Raw genomic sequence first — 6,868 nt, forward strand, 5'->3', positions numbered from 1 at the left:
CATGGGACACGACTGAGCGACTTCACTTTCACTTTTCACTTTCATGCATTGGAGAGGGAAATGGCAATCCACTCCAGTGTTCTTGCCTAGAGAATCCTGGAGCCCAGTGGGTACCATCTATGGGGTCGCACAGAGTCGGACACGACTGAAGTGACTTAGCAGCAGCAGCAGCAGTGTGCGCCCTGGCCCCCAGACTCTCCGGCAGGCCCCTGGCAGCACCTACTGCCTACACTGAGTCGCACCCAGGTCTGCCTCTCCCGCTACACTACCGGCCTCCAGCTCTCCTCCGACGAGGCCCTGCCTCTCCCGCTACACTACCGGCCTCCAGCTCTCCTCCGACGAGGCCCTGCCTCTCCCGCTACACTACCCGCCTCCAGCTCTCCTCCGACGAGGCCCTGGGTGGCACCTTCTGGTCTGCAGAGGCCGCCTGCCCGCGTCACAGGTGACCCAGGCGCACGTCTGCCAGCCTGTGCGCCAGCGCCACTCGCCACCTGGGCCTGCAGTCTTCCCGGACCACTGCTGTGCTTCATCCGCCCTTGTATTTGCCTCCTGCCAGCGCCTGGCGCATCAGAGACACTCAGAGCTGGGAGAGGAAGGGAAAGGCAGCCTCGCCCGGTGGGCGGGAGACCCTGCGGTCTCCAAGGCGCCATGAGGTGAGAAGGTCTGAGGATGCCAGGGGGCTGAGGCCAGGCTCCCACGGCTGCGTTCCGGGGCATTTAGACGCGAACCCACCGGCACTCTTGTTGGTCTGACCTGGCCACGCCTCCCGCCTTTCCCAACCTCAAGCAGGTCCCTTAGGAACAGGGATGCCAGCCATCAGGCTTCACGAAAGGAAGGCTCACAGGACCATGAACACGACAGGGACGTAAGACAGAGGCCGTTAAGGGCTACAGTCTGCGCCTTCCATAGTCTTACTGTAAAAAGAGTAACATCTCCGAAACTTGAATTGGATGTTCCCTCAAAAGGCTAAGATATCAAACAACACTAGCCAATTAAAGATAGAAAACAGTCCTACATGAAGTTGCCTGATACCCTTCAAGTTATGGACCATCTGTATATTAAACATTGGAGTTAAAAAAAAAAAAAACAGACTCATTACATTCTTAATGAAGCATTATCTTTTAATCCTCGGCAACATATTTTACACCTTACAAAATTCTGTTACACACAGGATTTCATTTTATCCTCAGGACAATCTCTTCAGCTAGGGAGGGAAACTGAAGTTCAAGGAAGTAATTGACCTTAACAAAAGCCTTCCTGGGGCCAAGCTTCCTGTGCAGAAGTTCTGGAGTAAGTTATCTTGAATATATTATTCATATGACATCCTGTCAATGTTCAAAAGGGTTTTGATGTAGCCTGTAATAATAGCCACATATATGATAAGATCTTTAAAACGGAAAACAAAGAAGAAAAATCCATTTGGTAGCTGATGTGGGATGCAGGCGGGGTGGGGGGGGGCAGGGAGTGGGTAACAGCCAAGACTTAGAGTTATATAGCTTAATAAAAAAATTTCTCTCTGAACTTCTAGCTCTAAAAAAAAGAATGCTTAAACAAGATGATTTAGAGAATATCATAAACTAAAAAAGGGGGGAGTACCATCAGTTCTTTAAGGTGAGGTTAAGTCAGCTCTCTAATTAGGCCCCCAGGGAAGAGCTGGCCAACCCTCTTCTTCCAGCGAAGAACAGGAGGAATGGCAGCCAAAAGCGCAGCTCAAACGCTACCTCCTCCATCCCCAGGCAACCTCTTCTCTGAAAGCTCCCTCTTCATTTAATCCGTATAAAAGCCAGCCCTGCCTGCAGAACAAGTAGCAACTAGTTTTCAGTGAAAACATTAAGACAATCTAAGAAAATCACAAAGAAAACCCATTTGCATTTCTGCAAACTGCTCCCAAAACATGTGTGTGCTTAGCTGCTCAGTCGCGTCCAAATCTTTGTGACCCCATGCACTGTAGCCTGCCAGGCTCCTCTGTCCATGAGATTCTCCAGGCAAGGATACTGGAGAGAGCAGCCATTCCCTTCTCCAGGGGATCTTCCCGACCCAAGGATCAAACTCGGGTCTCCCTTATTGCAGACAAATTCTTTACCATCTGAGCCACCAGGGAACAAAACAAACCACGTGGAGTGCATACATATATAAAACAATGCACTTTTTAATATGCTAGATTAATTAAAGGCTGCAAATCAAAATAAAGACAAAAAATGCTACTTAACACGAAAATATAATTTGATGGCATTACTCTTTGACCAAACAGCTACCATCTATGTTGTATTCCTGTAATCACCCAAATAAGAATAGCCAAGAAAACTGTTTATCCTTTCAACAACAGACATGTGGCTTTAAAAGAATCAAGCACATCAAATTCCCATCTTGCCAAACATAAATTGGAAGGGAGATTAATATTTTTAAGGACTAATTACTATATTCTTTAGAATTGAAGCTTTACAGGTCATTTAACATGATGCAAATTTGCAACTAATAATTTTAAACTATGTTTTAATCCATTATACAAAGCCACAAACACCCACTCAAGGTACTTCCCACGTTCACTCGTTCCATACTCTCCAAATTAAAATCTCTGTTAGAAAGAGACTCACAGACTAAGAAAACGAACTTATGGTTGCTGGGGGGAAGGGATAGCTAGGGACTTTGGGAAGGTCATGTACACACTGCTATATTTTAAATGGATAACCGACAAGGACCTATACAGCACATGGAACCCTGCTCAATGTTATGTGCCTGGATGGGAGAGGGGTTTGGGGCAGAATGGATACATGTGTATATATGGCTGAGTCCCTTCAATGTTCACCTACAACTACCACAGCATTGTTAAATCAGCTATACCCCAACAGGAAATAAAAATAAAATTTAAAAAATAAAGTCTCTGTTAGAGACTGGGGCATAAAAAAAGCCTGCAGTTGGCCAACTTTGTATGACACTCAATAGATCAGCAACATACTCCTCCTGCCAAGAGTTCTGAACCCAACAACTTCATTAAGGAAAACTTCAAACCAATTTGACAGAGCACAGATGTTGCAAGTAAAACGCAGTTATGAAGACTATGCAAGACAGTATCAAGCAGCTGCCAGAGCTTCCATCACCGGCAGTGTCTTTCAACTCTGAGACAAAGAAGACATCCACAACTAAACTTTGTGGAAAGAAACAGAACTTTCCCTTTAGAACCTACATTTTAAAGGCTCTCCATTATCTATGCCACTGCCACGGAGACAACGTTCCTCTGCTGTATTCAGTTGAAAGAATTAAAGGTTTAGGGCTGACAAAGTTCTTACCTAGTTTAAAACCCTCGAGGGTGAGGAAACTGAAGCCTAGTGGTTTTGCAGGAACAAACAGCAGCTTCATTCCAGAGCCAGACTCAGGCCAGATAGATTCGAGTTAAGTACTCCACACTGCAACAAACACAGTGATAGCAACTGTGCCTCTGAAAGGCCTTAGGAGAGCTGAGGAACTGCAGATTTTAAATCACGGGAAAGACTTGGATCCAGGGTGGAGAAAAGGGCCTCTCCTTCAAACAGACCTCATTCTCTCTGGGTACTGCAGCAAACCACCCTGTCCTTGAAGACCACGGCTCTCAGAGGGCAGGACGAGAAGATGTCAGGGGAGCCTTCAGAAAGAAGGGGTCGCCTAAACTGATACTGTAAGAATGGGCAAGCGAAGCTGGAAGCCCCGGAGCTGGGTGCATGGGGCAGACCGAAGAGTGAGCAGAGACAAGGCAGAGTGAAAGGCCAGCCGGCTGTCTGGACTTCGTAACAGCGACAGCTGCAGCTACGGCCACACTTCCATCTTGCGTTTCTGTTATTTATACCCTGTCCCTTCACAAAGAATTTCCATTTGGATATTACAGTTACTTGTGCCTATAGCAGTTTTCTGTCTTAGACCAGGATGCTCTTGAAAAGGAAAAAGACAAACCTGTTTGACACAGCATTCCCCAGGGGAAAAGAATCACTTCTCCTGGAACATAATAGGTGTTTTCACACAAGAGTAGATGAATGACCCACAGCCTCACCCCCTCTATTCCTTGCCTAAACCTGACCTCTAACTGTAACTGCCTTGGCCTCATTCCGCGGTTGTGGATTCCCCTCCTTCAAACGCACTCTCCAGCCCGCCAAATTCTTGGGAAAGTTTTCTTCCACTCTCCAGGCGCTGAGAGCTGCAAAGTTAAATCTGGCTTTCCAGCCTTTTTTTTTTTTTTTTTTTTCTTCTTCCCAATCCTAACGGAAGAAATCAAGAAGCGCCGGGCAGAGGGACCAGGCTCCCTCCAATCAGAGCCGGCTCTCGCCCGGCCGGCTGAGTCTCGCGCCCCAGCAGGAAACGCCGGCCGCAGCCCCGACGCGCGGTCCCTCGGCGGCGCAGTGACAGCCCCGCACTCCCCGGGGACCGGGCCTGGGAGAGGGCGGGTTCCGGGGCCAGTGCAGCCACTTCTGTTCACACGGCAAAGGAGACAATAAATAAAAGAGCGGCTCAGCTGTCCGACTCGGGCCAAATGCTTCTCCCCCACGTACAAACCCGTTACAGCCCGACCTGCGCCGCTCCCCGCTCAGGAACACCCGTCGATACATGGAACCCGACCTAAGACACACGCACGCGCGCGCACGCACTGTTGTGGGAAAAGGGGAGCGTGTACCCGGGCCGATCACACCCCCACAAGCCGCGGAGCTCGGGGAGGGAGGGGTAGGGACGGGGCACAGCCACCCAACTCGCAGGGTGGCCGAGACACCGCGCACGGGTCCACGCGGAGCCACCCTCAGTGACCCACAAACACTCAGAGCCCCTCACTCTCGGAGTGACCAGAATCCCTACGATCAGTTACCCTCAGTGAGACACGGCGAGCCAGTCACCCGGTGGAGGTAAGGGCGGCGGCGGCGGAGGGGGCCGGGGGGGGGGGGGGGACAAAGACAGTCTCCCACTCCCAGGATGTCCGGGATCCCCTCGTGCGAGGGCCCACCCAGAGCTGCCTTCGGGCGACACACCGCGCGAGCCAGCCACCCTAGGGAGGGAGCGGGGACCGAGGCAGTGTCCCCGCCCGCAGGATGACCAGGACCCCGCGCGGGGGGCATCACCGGCCGATCCCCGCGGAGTCCCAGCGGGCGCGGAGAGCCCTCGGAGCCACCCCGAGGCCGAAACAATGCCGGGCGCCCGGACGCGCGGCGGTCGGTCCCACTCCGCGTCCCTGTCCCCACTTGGCGCTCAGGGCGGCGGCCCACACCTCGGGCAAGCGACCCCGCGGCGCCCCGCTCGGATGTGCCACACCCAGGGGGGGACCCCCGTCCGGCTCCCAGGATCCCTGCCTTCTCGGAGACCCCTGCCGCCTGGGACCCCAGTCCGGCCCCGAGACCCCCGCCCGGCCCAGGACCCCAATCCGGCCCTGGGACCCCCGCCCGGCCTGGGACCCCTGCCTTTTCGGAGACCCCTGTCGCCTGGGACTTCAGTCCTGCCCCGAGAGCCCCGTCTGGCCCTGGGATCCACGCCCGACTCGAGACCCCTGCCCAACTGGGCCCCCGTCCGGCCCCGGGACCCCAAGCCGGCTCTGGGACCCCAGGCCGGCCCTGCGGACCCCCGCCCGGTTCTGAGACTCCAGTCCGGCCCTGGGGAGCCCCGTCCGGCTCTGGGACCCCAATCTGGCCCTGGGGACCCCTGTCCGGCTCTGGGACCCCAGGCCGGCCCCGGGACCCCATTCCGGTCCCGGCACCCCCGCCCGATTCGAGACCCCTGCCCCGCCCTGGACCCCGCCCGGCTCTGGGACCCCTGACTCCCGGATCCCCTCGACCGCCCGGGACCGCCGCCCGGCCGTGAGACGCTCTCCCTGCCCCGGAGCCCGTGTCCGCCCGGGGGGCCCCCCGCCCGGCCCGGCCCCGCCGCCCGCCGCCTCACCTCAGGCCGCCTCTGGGGCAGCGATCGCTCCTAGTCGGAGGCCGCCCTGGCCGAGCCAGGCGGAGCCGAGCAGCCGGCAGAGCCGCCGCCGCCGCCGCCGCAACAATGGAGCCCCGGGGCGGAGCCGCCTCGCAGCCGCCTCAGCCGGTCCCGGCTCGGGCTAGCGCTCCGGCTCTTCAGGAGCAGCGGCCGCCGAGAGGTTGCGACCGAGTTCGGGCTCCGCGCAGGCGCACTCGCCCCGCCCGCGCCACGACGCCCCGCCCCCGGCGGCTCCCCGGCGTTCGGGGCCCGCCCCCCGACCAATAGGGAGGGAGCTGGTCGCGATGGGCGGGGCCTGCGGAAACAAAGGGAGGTGGGGCGGGGCCGCTTCGGGGCGGGGCTGCGGGAGTTCCCGCACCGAGAGCTCCCGGAACCGCGGCCCACCCGGGTCCGACCCGGGACGGCCGGGCGTCAAGTCCACCCGGGTTCCGCTCAGAGAGACCGTGGCCATACCAAACCCGGAACTCAAGTTTATGGAATTGGTTCTCTTTCAGTTCAGCTCAGTCGTGTCCGACTCTGCGACCCCATGGACTGCAGCTCGCCAGGCCTCCCTGTCAATCACCAACTCCCGGACCTTGCTCAAAGTCATGTCCATTGAGTCGGTGATGCCATCCAACCATCTCCTCTGTCGTCCTCTTCTCCTCCCGCCTTCAACCTTTCCCAGCATCAAGATCTTTTCCAATGAGTCAGTTATTCGCATCATGTAGCCAAAGTGTTGGAGCTTCAGCTTCAGGATCAGTCCTTCCAATGAATATTCAGGACTGATTTCATTTAGGATGGTCCTCTTTACAGAAAGAGAAACTGAGGCCCAAGGAAGGAGACCTCCTGGCCCCCAAGCCAAGTGTGCTTAAGTTGCTCAGATATGTCCGACTTGCGGCTCCATAGACTGGAGCCAACCAGGCTCCTCTGTCCATGGGATTCTCCAGGCAAGAATGCTGGAGTG

At 55.6% G+C, this 6,868-nt stretch overlaps 1 protein-coding gene across 3 annotated transcripts in view; it reads right to left on the bottom strand.

Annotated features, from left to right (window-relative positions):
- Positions 1-6,123, bottom strand: part of AFAP1 (actin filament associated protein 1) — a 151,154-nt gene extending 145,031 nt beyond the window's left edge. For 2 of the 3 annotated variants that reach the window (XM_018049777.1, XM_018049776.1), the window contains exon 1: positions 5,887-6,123. The gene's annotated coding sequence lies outside the window, so the exon portion shown is untranslated. The remainder of the gene's footprint in view (positions 1-5,886) is intronic. The other variant, XM_018049778.1, reaches the window with a different exon arrangement.

This window comes from Capra hircus, chromosome 6, assembly GCF_001704415.2.
Source record: "Capra hircus breed San Clemente chromosome 6, ASM170441v1, whole genome shotgun sequence".
Taxonomy (NCBI): domain Eukaryota; kingdom Metazoa; phylum Chordata; class Mammalia; order Artiodactyla; family Bovidae; genus Capra; species Capra hircus.